The sequence below is a fragment of the Octopus sinensis genome, linkage group LG3 (assembly GCF_006345805.1).
Source record: "Octopus sinensis linkage group LG3, ASM634580v1, whole genome shotgun sequence".
Lineage (NCBI taxonomy): Eukaryota > Metazoa > Mollusca > Cephalopoda > Octopoda > Octopodidae > Octopus > Octopus sinensis.
Window position 1 is genome coordinate 141,156,325 of NC_042999.1, and position 19,965 is coordinate 141,176,289.

At 34.5% G+C, this 19,965-nt stretch overlaps 1 protein-coding gene across 3 annotated transcripts in view; it reads left to right on the top strand.

The window, feature by feature from the left end:
• The window catches only part of LOC115209960 (mRNA-decapping enzyme 1A-like), a 369,797-nt gene that overhangs the window by 249,250 nt on the left and 100,582 nt on the right, over positions 1-19,965 (top strand). The window lies entirely within an intron of this gene.

The following is a 19,965-nucleotide window of genomic DNA, read 5'->3' on the forward strand; positions in this document are numbered from 1 at the left end:
ATATGATTATCTCTATGAAAATAAGCATCATTTGCATGCATTTATTTGGATGTGCAGTTATAAATATACTTATCTGCATATCTATAGATGGCCTTGATCAAGTACTTTCTAATATAGCTTCATATTGATCAATGCCTTAATATTCTCCAATGCCTTATGTATTGAAATTTAGTTGACAGAAATGTGGAATCCAGTCAGTCTCCATACATGGGTGTGTGTGTGTCTGTCTGTCTGTTTGTCTCTATGTGTCTGAGTCCATATCTCTGTTTATACCACTTAAAAACTGTTGTGGTAGTTTATGAACCTTAATACAATGGTTCAACAAATACAAATTGATAAAATATACCAGACTGCAATAAGTACCGAAGTTGTTATGATTGAGTGGACCTTAAGCTGGTATCCCAACATGGTTGTAGTCCAATGGCTGAAACCATACATACAAACAAGTAATATTATATATAGACTGTAATGTATCATATTTTTTCCTCTCTGTTACACACACATACGCATGTGTGTGTGTGTGTGTGTGTTTATATGTATGCATAGATACTCATATGAGCATGTCTATTTTAAATTACATCATAGTCATTTCATAAATACATATACACTCTCTCTCTCACACACACACACACACACACACACATACTTTCATAGAAACATGTGAGCTAGGTTTGTGATTGATGGCTTGTCATATGAGATGTTAAAGAAACACATGTAATTGTGCTTAAGAGAGCTGGTGTGAAAGCTAGCTAATTTCAGTTTAGTTTCACACACTATGATATACTCATCACCAATAAGCAGTTCGCTGCAACTTATTTGGTTACCAGTTCTGAATAATATCGACTGATTCAATTTATAATTATTTATTTTCATTGTTTCTTCTTTGGTCTATTGCAAATGGTGTGATTCTATGTGGCATATATAGTAGCAAAGTAGACTGGTGGAAATGCTATTGAATTACCATCTCAAATGGTTTGAGTTCAACTCTGCTGAAGTTGCTTCATGTATATTTGAATGGTGCCCTTAATTGACCATAGTTATTCATGGCTTAGTCAGAAGCAAAAGGGCAACACCCATAACCCTTGTTATGACTTGAGGGAGGAAGAAAGTTATTCTCAGACCAGAAACCTGGCACAAATTCTTGCAACAGATTGGTTCTACTTGAAGCACCCAAGGGTCAATGGTGGTGTTAAACTGGGTGGTGGATTAAGTCTGTTACTGAAGAACATAAATAGTTTCTTTGATGGTCTTCCACACAATGCAAATTTCATTCTCAGTGCTTAAGTCTACCTGAAGCTATGGTAAAATTAAGTTGCACAAGGTGCCATGCAGTGAGAATGAACTTGAAACAAGTTGCTAAGCAAAGTTCTTAACCTCACAGCCATGCCTGCTTTAGTTTGCCTAAATTCAGAAATTTATCTGTTATTTAATTTACACAAAGAATCTAGAACTAAGCACTAGCGTATAAATGCCCACCATGACTTACCAAAACCTTACAGCATCACACTTTTGAAACAGAATCTGTGACTGCAGAGAATCTCTAGTAACTGGAGAAGAATAAAAAGTTAAAGGTAATCTATAGAATGTACAAATGGTGATTTACTAATAAAGCAGAGTTCAAGGGAGTCAAAAAACAAAAAGTTTTTATTTATTAATGTATTGACTCTTACAAATACAGAACAACACTACTCCATTGTTCTCTTTTAGCCAATGAAGGAGCATTTTTGCTGTCACCTGACATGCTAGAATTAGCAACCAAATCTTATTCAAAATACATCCTACTGTTTTATAAAAGGAAGGATATACTGGTTAATGTAGTTCTAAATATATCTGAAAAAAGATATGTTCAAACAGACTAGATGACTTCACAATTGCTTCTCAAATTGTTGGATATAAATTCAATGACTAATAAATGAGTTTTGAAATTAAATGAATTTCAAATGTTGGCAAATGTATGCTGAAAATATGACAGTTGATTAGAAACTATTTGAACTCTGATGTAATTGACCACTTTTCATGTTTGAACTTAAAGAAATTGCCTTGATCCAATCTTGCTTTACTAACCACAATCTTTAAAATTTTTCAAAATATTTTGTGCAATATTAATTAACATTCTGTTTCTAAGTTAATAGCAATAATGACTCCTTTTAATTAGACATGGCGCCAAGTTTTTCAAGAGGTTGTTGACTAAATTAAAATTAATCTCAGTATAATTTGAACTCAGAACATAGAGGGATAAAACTAAATAATGTAAAGAATATGTCTGGTTCTCTAGCATTTCTGATAAATTGTTACTCTTAAAATGAATTATTAATAGGGTAATAAGGATTAGCATCTTCTTGGTTGTTACACCACATTTTATTGTCTAATAGTATAGTGGATAAGTGTGTTGAAGCTTGCAAGTTTAAAAAAGTTCTACCCTTGTACAAAGATATATATATATATATTTATATATATATTAATATATATATTTATATACATACACACACACACACATTGTTATATACTGTGCCTCCACCACCACCACCACCACCAATCCACTGTATTTTGAAATGCTCAAGCATCCCACTACCACTTCTGTCTTTTCTCCAGCTTTCCAACTACTCAGCTTCATATCTCTATTACAAGCCACCTGGGCTTGTTCTTCCATCACACTTTGGCCTCTCAACACCTGGCACAGAACCATTGCCCTTCCCTCTCTTAAATATTCTCTCAAATACCCATACAGTCAAGGAGGCTTTTCTTTCTTTCACTACCTCACCCCCTGTTTTTCTCCTTTTTTCCTGTTCCCTTCTTTTCTTGCCTTGTAAGTTACTTGGCAACCTCACTAGTGAAAAAAGCACCAAATACACTCTGTAGAGTTGGTTGGCATTTGGAAGGGCATTCAGCCATAGAGACCATGCCAAAGCTGACATTGAGACTTGACACAGACTTACAGCCTGTTGAATCCAATCAAACTGTCCAACCCATACCAGCATGGAAAGCAGATTTTAAATGATGATTTTATATTTTGGAAGAATCATAATTGATAAAGCCTATAAACACATTCATTTGTTGTTTGTCTAAATTTCACTTCTTTTCATTTTTCCAAAGCAGTTGATGTTTGTTTATGTCCCCCAAAATATTTTTCACTACACTGATCTGTATCCTTCTCAACAGATGTTCATCTTTTTCTTTTTTAAGTGCTTGGCATTCAATTGGTTTTATTACATCTCTATAATAAGCATATGAACTATAGATATGTAACAGCATAAAAATCAGTGAAATCTAAAGCAAAAAATAAAGTAAGAATTTAAAATGAGAAAAGTACACCCATTGAGAAAGCTACAGATTGGTGTAGGGAAAATATTTGGGGTGACACAAAACGAACATCAACTGCTTTGGAAAAAGAAAATAAAAGAACAAGTGAAATAAAGACAAACAACAACTAGTAAGAGTTTATAGGCTTTATTAATTACGAGCAAAACGTCTCCCCACTCCCATCCAATAGATGGTGCTGAGTTGTCAAACATTTAAACCAAATTTTCTCAGAACAACTTGTCCAACCGTCCCATAGGCCTCCCCTTTGAGAAACACTGATTTAACCTAAATTTGAGACACCAGCAACAGAAGAAATAAAGATAGACTTTTTCTATTCCAAAGAAAAGCTATTTTATTCACACAAATATGCATCCAAAGAGTTTAAAGTACCAGTATGTACATCGCAACAGCTGATGTACTTGCACGTACAAATACACATTCCCACGGCTTTATTGATCACATTCTCACCTGGAATCGATTTTTGTAATTTTTTCAAGACTTATACATGCCCTGATACCGTCAGTATCTACATATCAAATTTGAGCACAATCGGATGGAGGATGCTAGAGATCCTAGAAGACACACACACACACACAGAATGGATTTTATATAATAGATGACTCTTCCCAAATGTAACAGTATTAGTTTCAATACATAGTTTCAGATCAAAATTCTTGCAAATTAAATAATTTAATCTCTCTCTCTCCTCCTCTCTCTCTCCTCCTCTCTCTCTCCTCCTCTCTCTCTCTCTCTCTCTCCTCTCTCTCTCTCTCTCTCTCTCTTGATATATATATATGAAAAATGGTGCAGCATAATAATGTTCATTGTTCATTTCAAAAACACTCCAATTGAAATAATATAAGGTATAAAGGTAAATAAACAAGAGAGATGACGAAAGCTGCTCTGAAAAATAAGTTTCATTCACAGTTGGAGGTAATATCAGAAGAATAGGTATTGGATTAAAGTGATCGTTGATCAAAGGCCTAGCAAAAAGTAATGACAAATGGATTAATAAATTGTTGTCCAAATGAAAGTAGGGGATAGGGAAATGCTTTATGCATGTGATATTACGAACGGATGTTGCAGCTAACATCATTACATTCTGTATATTGCTAGTCTATTGTAGCCTTAACTGCCTCTAAGTTACATCATGTCGTAGGATTACTGTGAGAAGTTGCTTTGATTTGAAAGATCAAAAAATGATGATCAGCTGCTCAAGCACCTTGAAGAAAGAAATTTAATGGTTACCAGAACTAATTATTGCATGAATGGGATTATATTTGTAGCTGTTCTTATTTTAAAATCTCTTTGTAACAGTTTATAATGAGGATCAGTTGTGTGGTAAGTAGCTTGCTTACCAAACACATAGTCCCAGGTTCAGTCTCACTGCGTGACACCTTGGGTGTCTTCTACTATAGCCTCGGGCTGACCAAAACCTTGAGTGGATTTGGTAGATGGAAACTGAAAATGAAAAGAAGCCCATCGTATGCGTGTGTGTGTATGTTTGCCCCCCCCCCACACCATCACTTGACAACTGATGTTGGTGTGTTTACATCCCTGTAACTTAGCGTTTCAGCAAAAGAGACCAATAGAATAAGTACTAGGCTTACAAAGAATAAGTCCTAGAATCAATTTGTTTGACTAAAGGTAGTGCTCCAGCGTGGCCGCAGTCAAATGACTGAAACAAATAAATAAATATTGTTGATCACCTCTGCTTAAACAGAACACTGGATAGAAAATATCTGATAAAATTTTTGGGGTCAGTCTATAGGTTTTGCATTCCAGGTGTGCCAAATTTCTTTCTATTCTGGAACTGTATTGTGTGCACTGCATTGTAGTATAGTAGTCCTATAAAAGTACAGAGTAGCATATCGTATTTATATGGTTATCGAGTCTGTCACTATATCTGTATAATCGACGACTCTGATGTTAGCTACATCAGAGACAGATGAAGTGAATTTGGTTGGCACTTGAGAGTCTTTCCTTAGGACTCACTTGAGATTCTTGGCAGACAAGTATTGAATTAGGATCTAATAAATGCCAAGGCAAGAATACTGATTGAATAATGTTGCTCATAACCATCATCATCATTGTGTTGAATATGATTTATGAAGATGATGATGCTGATGTTGAAATATTTCTCCTATAAAGTGAAATTATCTCTTATTACTTTATTTGATTTAGGGGGTTGCTGAGTGTAATACTTGTGTAAAAATCAATCTTCAGCAAGAAATTTGCGCTTGCAATATGGCAATAGCTGATGTCAGTGGTTTTATTTATCATACTTAGAATGTCTGAGGAAACAGAAATACTTACTAAAAGCATTAATTACTAAAGCTAATGGTTTTTGTTCTTTTTTTATTATTACCATAAATGGATTTATCATTGTTTGCCTTATTATTCTCTGAATACTACATAATTTCAACAGTAATTAAATAATTAATACTTCATTTAGGTTGGTAGGAAGTTGGCTAAATTGATTCTAATATATTACTAGTACTTATTATCAACCTATAAATCAGCAGTTCCCATATAGAGTGCCATGAGATATAGGAGCTAGGTGCACCATGAAATAATGAAATTATATTTTTAAAATGTGAAAAATACAAACTAAAATTCAAAATATAAGGTTTTGATATGTGTTTCACTTATTGAATAATAAAGTGAGTACTTAATAATTTTATATAATTTAAATTACTTATATTTAATTTTATACACAAAGTATACTAAAATATTTTTATTTGCTCTAAAGTGTGCCACTAGTAAAAACAGTTTTGAATCATTGCCCTCCAAGGATAAAAGGTATAATTTCTATGTCAGAACAGGAAAATGTTAAACTAAATAGTATAAGTCATCTCTAGCTTCATCCACCTTTGCCATTTACCACAACAATAATGATCTATACCATTGACACAGGGCAAGGAACACACAACAATAATGGTCTATACCATTGACACAGGGCAAGGAATTTGGGAGAAAGCATAAAGTTGGCCTCCAGTTTTTGACTGCAACATATTTTATGAACTCTGGCATATTTTTGATTGAGAACATTAGAAGATGCTAAATGTCTTCAATAATGAGAATAATGATTTTAACCATAGGCACAAAACCTCATATTTTAATGCGAGGGGTATACTCCAGTATATCAATACCAGAACTTTATTAGTATTTTATTTTTGTTAAACTTGAAAAGAGGAAAGAACAATAATAGTGAGTTTCTTTTTGAATAGACTACACTTTAGTTGAGATAGAAAAAATAAATAATAAAGATAATGATGATAATGATTCTGATTAGACACAAAGCTATTCTTTTCTTTTTCAGATAGAAAGAGAGAAGGCAAAAGAGAGTGGGAAGGTGGGAGAGAAATAAACAGCATAATCGATTGAATCTGTTCCAATATAGTAGTGGCATTTGCTATCAACCCCTGGAGAGATGAAATGCAAAATCAAACCTGGTGGGATTTAAACTTACAATCGAGAAAGATAAAATATTGCCAGACATGTAGTCTATTGTTCTATCATTTCTGTTAACTTGTAGTAGTAGTAGTAGTAGTAGTAGTAGTAGTAGTAGTAATTTTTAATTTTGGCACAAGGCCACCAATTTTGAGGGCAGGGTTTAGTTATTGTCATTGACACCCAGTACTTGACTGATATTTTATTTTATTAATCCTGAAAGGATGTAAAGCAAAGATGATTTTGATGGGATTCAAAATAATACATAAAGAACCAGAAGAAAAGCTGCAAAGGCATTTTGTCTGTCACTTTAATGATTCTGAAAATGGAGTTAATTGTGGTATATAATAAGCATTTGTGTATATATGTACACACACACACACACACACACACAAACATGCATATCTATATACACCCACATACTCTGTGAGTCCAACAAAATTCAGTTTTAATAAAACATGCTCACATTCACTAAGATGGTGGTTTCACTAAGTTCCTCTGCTTGGGTAACCCCAGAACCTGTGTGTATGTGAGCCTGTGCACACACTGTATGCCTTTTCTTATTTATTTCTCTCTTCATACTTCCCATATATCTCTATATCGTTATACCTCCCTTTTCCTCCAACCAACCTTTGTTATCTTATCCCTCTCTCTCTTTCTCTCCCTCTTTCTTTCTCTCCTACTTATTCTGATTCTACCTCCTCATCTCATCTGTTGTCCCACACTCACCTATATTCGCACTCTCATACCTCAATCTCTCTCCACAAATTCCTCCTTCTCCCATCTCACCTAAATACTACTTACAGTGTTCTAAAGGTGTGAACACGTGGTTCTCGGTTCAGTCTCACTGCATGGCACCTTGGGCAAGTGTCTTCTACTATAGCCCCAGGCCGACTAAAGCCTTGTGAGTGAATTTGGTAGACAGAAACTTTCACATATGTATATGTATATGTGTATGTTTGTGTGTATGTGTTTGTCTCCCCACCATTGCTTGATAACTGATGCTGGTGTATTTATGTCCCCATAATTTAGCAGTTTGGCAAAAACAAACTTATAGAATAAATACTGGGCCCACAAAGAATAAGTCCTGGGGGTAATTTTTTTTTACTAAAACCCTTTAAGGCTGTGCTCTAGCTTGGCTGCAGTCAAATGAGTGAAACAAATAAAAGAATAAAAGAATATATACACATACATGCATATATACCACAGCATTTTTTATCATGAACATAATTTCAACCTAAACTTAATGTGGAACCCAAATCACAACTCTGGGGTAATCAACAAACATTAGCCCAAGACCCATCTGACATTTATTAGTTATTCATTTTGTGCTTACATCCTATCCAGAAAACATTGTTACACTTTGTGATAACAATCCTCTTTACTAAAGGCACAAGGCCTGAAATTTTGGAGAAGGGGTCTAGTCAATTACATCAACCCCAGCAATTCACTGATACTTAATTTATCAACCCCGAAAGGATGAAAGGCAAAGTTGACCTCGATGGAATTTGAATGCAGAACATGAAGACAGACGAAATACCGCTAAGCATTTTACCCGGCATGCTAACAATTCTGCCATCTCGCCACCTTCACCTAGTGATAATACTAGTTATTGTTTCTTTATTTGCAACATTTGAAGGGAGTGTACAAGAACAAATTGGAGAAATGATAGGGGGTTTAAGCTGAATCAATTGTGGAGAAGGGGAAACAGCCATGAAAAACAAAGGAATGAAGAAAGGAATGAAAGGAGACATTCTTGTAGTGGACAGCTCCTTCAAAACAGTTGGTGAAACCCACAGATTTTGGATTATGCAAGTGTCTCCTCACAGATGTGTTTCTGGTGTACAGATTCATGCTGAGAGTGTCAATGCAACTTGGTTTGAGAATAAAAATATATACCTATATCCATGTGTATTTAGTCTTGTGAAATATGACAAGATATTTTGTCTGGCAAAATATCTTGAGTTCTTCCATCCTACACCCTAATAATACTTTTATTAATATTGACTTCTAAAATTGGTACAAGGCCAATTTTTCTTGTTTGCTTATAGCTGATTAAAGTACTTCAATGATACTATTTATTGATCTAGAAAGGAAGAAAAGCAAACTCAACTTAGGTGGAATTTGAATTCAGAATATGAAAAGCTGAAACTAAATACTACAAGGCACTTTATTCAGTACTCTAAAAATGTTGTCATCCTCCATCATTTCTCTATCTTCCATATTTAATTGTTTCTGATTTACATGAAAGACCATCATTTTTAAGGAGAGGGTAGGTTAATCAATACCATTGACCCTAGTATATGACTGATACTTTATCTTATTGACTCTGAAAGGATGAAATGCAAAGTTGACCTTGGCAAATTTGAACTCAGAATGTAAAAAGCCAGAACAAATGTTACAAGTTATTTTGCTTGAATCTTTAACATCCTGTCTACTAAATGAGATGATTTTTAAAATGAGAATATCTGAAATAAACTCGACTGCTCTCACAAACAAGAATACTAAAAATGAACCCGACCGCTCTTAAAAATTAAGTAAAAAAACCAGTAAGATAATCCGGAAATCTTGTCCGGTACCTGATCGATCTCAGTGGTAGTCATGGAATATGAAGATGGGTGTGTGAGCTGTATTTGTAATGCTGTGTGTGTGTGTTGTCTGCAGTGGGAATAGGAACAGTTTACATCGACCCCAGAATTTCACTGGTACTTAATTTATTGACCCTAAAAGGATGAAAGGAAAAGTCAACCTCAGGCTTTGAACTCAGAACATAGCAATGGGCAAAATACCGCTAAGCATTTCGTCCGGCATGCTAACAATTCTGCCAGCTCACCGCCTTAACAATAATAATAGTAATATAATTATAATCCTTTCTATTACAAGCACAAGGCCTGAAATTTTCAGGGTGGTAGGTAAGTCATTTACATTGAGTCCAGTGCATAACTGGCACTTATTTAATCAATCCTGAAAGGATGAAAAGCAAAGTCGACCTTGGTGGAATTTGAACTCAGAATGTAGTGACGGGCAAAATATTGCTAAGCATTTCATCCAGCATGATTCTGCCATCTTGCCATCTTAATAATAATAATAATAATAATAATTTCTACTATAGGCACAAGGCCTGGAATTTGGGGGAGGGGACTATTTTATTACATTGACCTCAGTATTCAACTGGCACTTATTATACCAACCCTGAAAGGTTGAAAGGCAAAGTTGACCTCAGCAGAATTTAAACTCAGAACATAAGGATGGACAAAATGCTGCTAAGCATTTTGCCTGGTGTGTTGACAATTCTACCACCTCACCACCTTATAATAATAATGATAATAATAGTGTAACTAAGCCAAACCAGAGAGAGAAAAAGCTAGATCCTATTGCTATAGAAAAAGTCAGTCAATAGACATAAAATGTTGCTGTATTAAAAAACCATCCAGTCCATGCTAGCATAGAAAAATAGATATTAAAATGATAGTGCTGGTGTAGATGTATAGATGATATATAGTCTTACTACTATTGAATTGTGACTGAAGTCTCAGATATAGTCGCATAGCTTTTAGTAATGCTACTATAATTGCTAACTTTTTAAATTGCTACTATAATTTATAAGCTTGATAGTATCATTGTTAGTACTTGTACTGTATATGTTTCTATTGAACACTGGTTAAAGTTTATAGGTATTAGGTTTTATAGTAATTACTGCCATAATTGGTAATATCACGCTACAGTTAATGGGAAACACTCTTATATAATAATGGTACTTATAGAATTAGGTAGTAGAGTTATAGTATTATCTCAACTGGTAATATTATCTGTTGGTATTTCCAGCCTAGCTTGCAATAGTAATGATCTTTATGTGACTATTTCAAATCATAGTAATAATTTAATTAGAAACAAGGTCCTTTTTTTTTCTTTCTTTTTTTTTCTTTTTTTTTTTTTAGATGATGAATGTAGAAAGAGTACAATGGACAAGTCAATTAAGAATAGCATTTCATCTATAGGCTGGCAATCCAGTAATGTTACCAGCACTACACCACTTCCATGGCCCAGTCCACTTTAAGTACAGCTCCCAGCTGTGAGCAATAGCCATACTATATTCAACTCCTGTGGGTGTATCCAGCCTGGTGGTGTTCAATCCCATTGGTTTCATCAACATTCTTAAAAGATACTTTTATTGATTATGTAAGGTAGAGTAATGGGTTTGATCATTTAACAACATACATCAAAATCAAGTATAAAATTGCCCTCTGGTATGTTTCTAGTATTTCTGTCATCAGTCTTATGCAATGAAATCAACCTGGGTAGGATCTAAATTCGGAAATAGGAATGAGCTGAATTTAAAATAGTACTTATTTTATCATTCTCTTGAAAGACAGAAGGGAAGTGAAACCCAGAGACTTGAAATGCAAAGTTCATCCAGGGATTTTATAAACTCAAAACTCAGAGAAATAAAACTAAACACTGAAAGCATGTAGTTCTGCTGCTTTTAACAATTTTGATTCTCTGCACCAATAGTTCAAACTAATATTGTCTTGAATCTCTCCACCAATTAATAGATGCTAATTATATTAGCATTATTTGACTAAATAATTAACACTAATATAATTAGTGTTAGTTATTTGAAAAAACTGGGTGTAAAGCTAGATATTTTTTTTTTTTTATAGGAGGAGTGTAGTTGATTAAACTGACCCCAGTATTGTAATTTTTCTTATTCTTTCACACCAGAAAGAATAAAAGGCAGATTGGCGATGAGTTGGATTTGAACTAAAAATATAGAAGGATTAGATTAAATACTGCTCTACTACTTCTGCTGAGTCAACACTCTTCTACAATCTTATTACAATAATATTATATACAGGGAAGCATTTTACTAAACATAGTTAACACTTAGTATTGACTGCGTTGAGTCATAACATTCATCTTGCAGACATGCTCACTAAATATTGGTACTACTACCATTTCTACTGCCATTATTACTATTATTCTACAAATGGCAGTACTATGAAGTACTATGCTAAATATTGACGTTTTACATCATAAGTACAGAACATTCAGATTTGTAAGTGAGAGTAGACTGAAATTGTGTGATGTTCATGCTTTTCTTAAAATCGCCATTGGTGGAACTCTTTTAGAAGATATTGATTTCTTATGCAGGCAAAAGGGCTTTGATTTATAAGGGAGAAGGAAACAGTGGGTTTACATTAATATCTCTTTGGAAGGTATTAACAGATAAATGAGTAGTTCCTTTTCTATGATTGTGTTCAAAATTGGGCTACAGTATTATTCTGAATGGGTCAGAAAGGCTACTTTTTAAATATTTGTAAAATATTCATGAATATGTTACACAATTAGCCATAGGTATAAGGTCAAGAATGCAACATTTACTGCAGGCAAAAACTAAGAAAATATTTCCACCAGAAAATTATCAAATGTTGATTTCATTAAATTAAGTCTATGGATTTTTTTAATTTAAAAAAAGGGGTTGTGAAGGATTTACTAAAATGGGTCATGATGACAAATTGTTAAGAAGTGCTACATCAAGAATGTATTGATTTATTTTATGTGTGATAATACCTCAGATATGCAGAGAGGAAGGAAATGAGATTGGAAGAGGTTCATACTTTTCTCAAAGGTATTAGTAATTGAAGTGAAGTAAAATAACTGAAAATCAAAAATAAGGTAGATTTTGGTTTGCTAAGAGCTTACTTTCTTTTCAACAATTGTTTTATATTATATATTAGAATATTAACATCATCTAAGTAAATATAAGACCATGTTTTTATTGCACAGGATGGAGACATAGTCAATTGAATCAACTATAATCACTATATTGCATAACAACGAGAAAGTTTCTATGTGATCCATTGACTGTGTAAACATTTCTACTGTCTTAAAGAAAGAACACATTAGATAATGTAATCCTGGATATACTGTAACTGGAAAAATGCTGGATGGTCATGACTGGAATGCTTTCAGTCATAGAAGTACTTGTTCTGAGATGACCTAGGGCTAAAAAACATCTGCAACCACATTATTTAACTGATTGCGTTCATGAGTATTGAAGTGAGTTGTAGGAAGATGTGAACTCAGGAATAAATAGACTAAGTACTTATGAAGTTTTAAGTAAAGTTAGTTTAAAATAACAAAGTTGTGTTTGAATACGAATTAATGTATGTGTTTTATATATATATATATATATATATATATATATATATATATATATTACTGATGTTGTTAATGTTGTCATCATATATGTATATGATGTGTCTCTGTGTGTGGGTAAGTATATATATATATATATATATATATGTGTGTGTGTGTGTGTGTGTGTGTGTGTGTGTGTGTATAAAATTGTGTGTGTTTATATATATGTATATATGTCTGTCTATGCTGGGTATGACTTTAAACTGCATCCAGTAGTGGAGCCATGGTATGGGAATTCGGGTGTTTTGAGGAGTGTGGAACTATCTCTAAGCCACTACTGTTCCCAGGTCTAATCTGATCTGGTGTAGTAGCACCTGAGAGAATCCCAGCTATGTGAACCAATGGGAATGAAGAATCCCTGGTTCTTATTACAACTTCCTTGTAGGAAAAAGTAAAGTTATATAAAAATCCTGAAGAGCAGTTGGTTTTTTGGTTGTCTCAGCTGCTGTTGTATCACTTGTGTTATGGCTGATTGTACTGAAAAGTGAGTTCAGTACATCTATGCTAATATATCAAAACAGAGGTTCTAAAAGCATAATGGTGTATGCACACAACTGAGCCCCTTGCCCAAAGTGTTCCAGTCAAGCCTTCCACTGCTTTTCTCCCACACCTTTCATCTCCTGTCACTCATCCCTCCATCACTCTTGTGTCTACTGCATTATTATTCTGTTGCTGTAAATAAATGAGGGCAGAATTATTTTTCATGTCATCTCTTCCTGTACTACCAATTTTTCTTCTCTCCTGAGCCACTTTTCATCAACATCCAGCTCTCATTCCTAACCCATCACCACTACTCATATCAACCATCAACCTCTCCACATTCACACTTGTTTACTATTCATTACATTCACCATTACATATTTCCTCTGACCACTTCCACCCCTCTCTACTCATCTGTCACTCTCTTCTTCATTCATTGTAGACTTTACCCACCTCATCTCCCTACCTCTCACCCCTTTATCCCTTTTCTATCCACTGAGTTATTCCATTGCTCATTACCCTTTCTGTGATGCTAGTCATCACCTCCTTTGAGTCTCTTCTATTGGCATTTAACTTTCATTCTTATCGCCATCATCCACCCCCACCATCTAACTCTCATTCTTATCACCCTCTCCCTGAGCTACATCTGTTGATATCCATTCCTCATTATTATCACTATCCTTACTACTTATATTTACTATCAACTACCCACTCACCATTATTCACTATTCACTTATATCCAGCCCCTTGTTCCTCACACCTTCACTCCTACCTGTGTTTCTAGCCATCTCTCATTCTCCCCCTACACTCTTATAACCTTTATCCACCTTACCTGATCTTCTGACACCACTCTACTCCATTTTCTTTCATCTACCCATATGTAATGCAGGGTAGCCATAAATCTTGTCCACAACTGACCTGTTCCTTCCCTTCTATTGTACTGTAATCCTGGAATATCTCATATAGGCCCTCTACTATTTTCCAACTCAGTCAAGAAGATTTGCAAGTTACAAGGTGACTTCACTAGTGCTGGTGCCATGTAAAAACACAGTACATATTGTAAAGTAGTTGGTATTAGGAAGAGTATGCAAATATGTCATAACTGAGACGTTAAAGCAAGATGTGGCCTCCTAACCCATCAGAATTTATCAAACCATTTGATCCATGCCAATATAGAAAGCTGATGTGAAATGATGATGTATATATACTTGGTGTCCAATAAGGAAGGGAACATTTAAATAGGTTTTATATTTAAATACCCAACAGGTTTATGGGATGCATAATATGTATGTATGCATGCACATGTATTTATATATGCAGTTGAATAGTTTACTGGTTCCACATGTATAGTGATACGGTTGTTTTGTGTTTATGCTAAGTGTGATTTTATTATGCAACAGAGCCTTTCATCATTATTGTTATTATTATAGTCATAATTGTAAGTTTACAGAAAATATGCAGCTCTCTTTGCTTTTCATTACCTCATGCTAATGAAAGATGGATGGATGGATGGATGGATGGATGGATGGATGATGGATGGATGGATGGATGGATGGATGGATGGATGGATGGATGGATGGATGGATGGATGGATGGATGGATGGATGGATGGATGGATGGATGGATGCATACACACACACACACACACACAGAGTAAAACTGACACTTAAAACAATTGTAACTGTACTCACCTATGCTCTCCTCTTTCTTTCAAAAACACACTCTTTCTCTCTTTCAAATACATACACATGCATGCTGACACATACACAAATATATACATACGCAAATATAGATGCATGTTCTAAATATGCAGTCATTCATTCTCCTTCTGTGTCTTTCTTTCCTTCTCTCCCACAAGTATACAATGTCACAGACAAACACATTACATTAATTGATCAAATACTCATCTTCTCTTCCTCTTTTCACTAATTCTCTCCTTTTAAACCTCCTCATTATATGTGTATGTTTATTTGTTTGTAATCTAATTCTTAGGACCAACTTATAGATTATTTATTACAGATCTTCAATGATTCATTTTGATCTGGGAACCCCCATCTTACATTGTTTGGGATCCAATGTAGTAATTTGAGCACATTACATTCTAATTTGGTATCTGGCATGTTTTGTTTGTTATATCCTGATATAATGATAGTAATTAATCCTTTTACTACCATATTCCTGTTGAAATACACTGTCTTTGTTCCATTTAATTTTGAAAATAATGAGGAATTTATTAAAATAGCTATCATTATTAAGCTGGTGTTTGGAATATAAATTAACAAATTTCAGCAGAAGCTATTAATTTAGATCACTTTAAAATGGTGAATTTGTATTGTTGAACAAGAGGTATTCTTAGGTGGGTTGACATCAAAAGAGTTAAAGTAGAGAACCACAAGGTTACTTCTGTTGCTGTTGAAATATCAAGTCTTCAGGATTTTACTTGTGAGGATTGGCAGCCCAGTACAAAGTTTGGACTAAAAGAGAGATTTGTTGAGTGTATTTGTGTCTGTAGTTATGTGTTGGTTGTTTACTTATTAATACCATTGCACTTATACTGATTGAACTGAGCTGACTTATGGCAAGGTAGGGACTATTCAATGACAGCTTAGTTCAATTTGATGTCTGCTGATGAAATGCATGACCTTACATTCTTAAAGACCAATGAAACTGTGGTCAATGTTTAGAACCTGGTCCTTTGCCTTATTATTTGGTACTTATTTATTGAGTCATTAATAAAGAAAACAGAAATGAAAGACAAACCTCCACTCCCCTCTCTTGTCTAGGTTTGAACTCAAACAATTTCTTCCCTCTGTTAGGAGAATATTAATAATTTTGACTGTTACTGATCTATCTGTAGTGTCACAAACTGACATTAGAGACATTTTTTCTCTGGTCGTTGTTGCAAGGATGAGCAGTAGCAATGATGGTATACTGTACTAAACATCTTACTGTATTTAGTTTCATCATCACTCTTACAGATTAGTGGCTTTGTGCCAATCATAGAAATTAATAATAATGATAATAATAATAGTAATGACAATAATGATGATGATGATGGTGATGATAAGGTATTCGATTGGCAGCGAGAGTAGAGTAGCAAGTGAATTACCTAGTGCTATTTAGTTACATTTCTTTATGTTGATTTAAAATTCTGTAGGGGTTGCTAAGTTGAATACCAGTCACCTAGAATCAGTACAGCAGCAAGAAAATGCCTTGTGGTATTTTATCATATCCTTTTGCTTTCTGATTTCAAACCCCATTGAAATCAACATTGTCTTTTATCTCTCTAGAGCTGAAATAGTCAATTATTGGGCTTGATACAAATGACTATTCTCTTTCCCAAAATGTGTGGCCTTGTTTCTAAATTAAAAATCATCGTTGACATCAATCATCATAATAATTATTAATTTTTTTTTTTTGTATTAAGGTATTGGAGTGGCACAGACTGTACAATGGTAGTAACTAAATGACGTGTAGTATTTAGTTTCTTTTAGTTACTTTCTGAGTTCAGATCCTGCCAAGGTGAACTTCACCATTTGATACCACTGTGGTCTTAAAATGATAGCAAACAAGTACTGAGGTTAATTTAGTTGACCATTCTTTCTCTTCTACAAATATATGGCCTTGTGCCAATGAAAGAAATCTTTGGTTCTTAGATTTAGTCAGGTGGTATATTTATATGTGTGTTCAGGTGAAAGTAAAGGTGGAAATAGGAGAAGTAAGAGAGACTGTATAGATGTGGTGGGGAGGAAGAGACAGTAATGGTGGGGAGAAGTTAATGGGAGAGGAGCAGAAAGACTGGTGGGATTGTTTTTCTTTTTATGTGTGTGTAAGTGGTTCAATTCAATTTCAATTTACTCAATTTATTTTCTTTGTACGCAAGTAGAGATGAATTAAAGATGTATTTAGTTGTGAACATTTGTTTTTATTTGTGGGTGTGAAGTGTGAGAAGAAAAGATGGCAGCATGGGAAGGGAGAAGGAGGAGAGTTGAGACAGAGACAGAGATCGTGTGTGGTAAAGTGACAATGAGAGAGAGAGAAATTGTTTATGTGCATCGCTATGTGTGGGTGTCTCTGTCTGTCTATCTAAAAGCCCATACTTAGCCGGCAGTCTATTTCAAGCCTACACATATAAAATCATCTTTTCATCTTAATGACAACTCTTGTCTCTCATTTTCCCCATCATCACATCAGTCAAGCTCCTGTTACATTGGCCTTACCTTATTTATTTGGCTTTTGACAAATAAAATGACAACTAATTCTGCTAATCATACTGCTATTACCTTTACCAACACCACCAATTACTGCTGCTATTCCTACTATTATTACTATTACTACTACATCTTAGATATAAAATTCATTCTTTAGCAGGTTCAGGGTACCTTTTTTTTATCTACACTGTGTCATTGAAGACAGAATCAGTAGAACAGTACTGAGAAAAATATCTGGTAGTATTTAGTTACATTCCTTTCCATTCTGATTTTAAATCCCACCAGGATCAGCTTCACTTTTCACTCTCCCTGAATCAATAAAATAAATGTCAAGCTTTGGAGTTAATTACATTGAAAACACTAATTTTTCCCAAATTTAGAAAGACAAAATTAATTTCGGGTTCCTCTTGAAGTGAAAGGTGAGAGTAGAGAGGGGGATGTTGCCCTACTGTATATTGAAAAGTAGCTGAGAGTGGCAAGTACAGCTAGAGTAAATAGGTCCTATCCCCAGTATGCATCTTTAGGCTAGGGAATACCGCTGGAACAGGGCACCTGCCCTTGATAGCTAAGGTAATTTTGGATCTCTAGGGCTCCTTGATTACTAAGGTGGCAATCTTTTTTAAAGGAATTTTTCCTATGTGTACATACTGTGTCAACTGTCATTATTCATGTCATCCAGTTTCAATGTAAACCCCCACATTTAACCTGTCTCTGTAATGTCTCTTCAACTGTTACCTTTGTGCCAATAATACAAGATTATTTTTGATGATGATGATGATGATGATGATGATGATGATTGCTTCAGATTTTGGCACAAGGCCAGCAATTTTAGTGAGAATGGGTTGGTCAATTACATTGACCCCAGTGCTCAGTTGTTACTTATTCTATCAATGCCAAAAGAATGAAAAAAAAGTTGGCTACGGTTGAATTTGAACTTGGAATATGAAGAAATGCCATTAAACATTTACTCTAATGCCCTAAGATTTTACCAGCTCATTATGATAGCAACAACAACAATAATAATAACAATAATTTCTTATACCAGTACAAGGGAACAAACTTCAAAAGGATGGGAAGTGTATTCTGAACCTAGTATATTACTATTACTTATTTATTGTTACCAGAAGGATGGAAGACAAAGTCAACCTTGGCAGGTTATCAACATTGAAAAACATAACTATTATTAGAACCCCACAGCCTTAGGTGTTGTTTTAATAGTGATAATTTAAAAGTGATAATTCACTGACCACTTTTGCAAGGAATGATTGCATAATCCAATTGAATGGGCCTTAGTGTATTACTGATATTTTTTAACACTTCACCCCACCCCCAATGATGTTTAACATTGCAGAATATTTATTTTGTCAATAAAATGCTGTAAAGCACCTAATCTGGCTAAAAACTATCTAGGGACTTCGCAGAAATGGAGAAATGTCAGAGTAATTGAACTGAATATTTTGCTGTTTTTGCTTACATCCCTTTATGTTCTGAGTTCAAATACAACAAGGGTTGTTTGTATTTTCCATCATCCAGGGTGCCAGTGAAATAAGTACCAGTCAAATAGTTGCTTCAATCTCACCAATTACACCTTTTCTACAAATTTGTGGCCTCCTGCCTACATAAGATACAACAACTATTATCATCATCATCATCATCAACATCACCATCATGCAAGCAGCAAACTGGTAGAACTGTTACAACATCGGAGATAATGCTTTACTATATTTCTTCCAGCTCATTGCGTACTGAGTTCAAATTCCACTGAGGTCAACATTGCCTTTCATCCTTTCAGGGTAGATAAATGAATACCAGTTGATCACTGGTGCTTATTTTATCAATGTTGATGTAATAGACTTGCCACTCTCTTACTGTTGCTGGCTTTGTGCCAAAATTTGAAACTACTACTACTACTTCTATTAAGGCAGTAAGCAGGCAAAGTTAACACACTGGACATAATACTTTGCAGTATTTCTTTCAGCTCTTTATGTTCTCAGTTCAAATCCTACCAAGGTCAACTTTGCCTTTTATCCTTATGGGATTGATAAAATAAGCACCTACCAAGTACTGGGACCAATGTAATTGGCCTGCCCTCTCACATCAGAATTGCATGCCTTGTGTCAAGATTAGAAGGAAATCATTATTATTGCCACAAATTTGGTGGGGAGGGATTTATAGATTAAATTAACTCCATAATAATAATGGTAATAGCTGTCTAACATAGGCACAAAGCCAGAAATTTGAAGCAGTGGAGGAGGTAGTCAATAATATCAAGACCAATATTTGACTGGTATTTTATTTTATTGATCCCAGAGGGATGGAA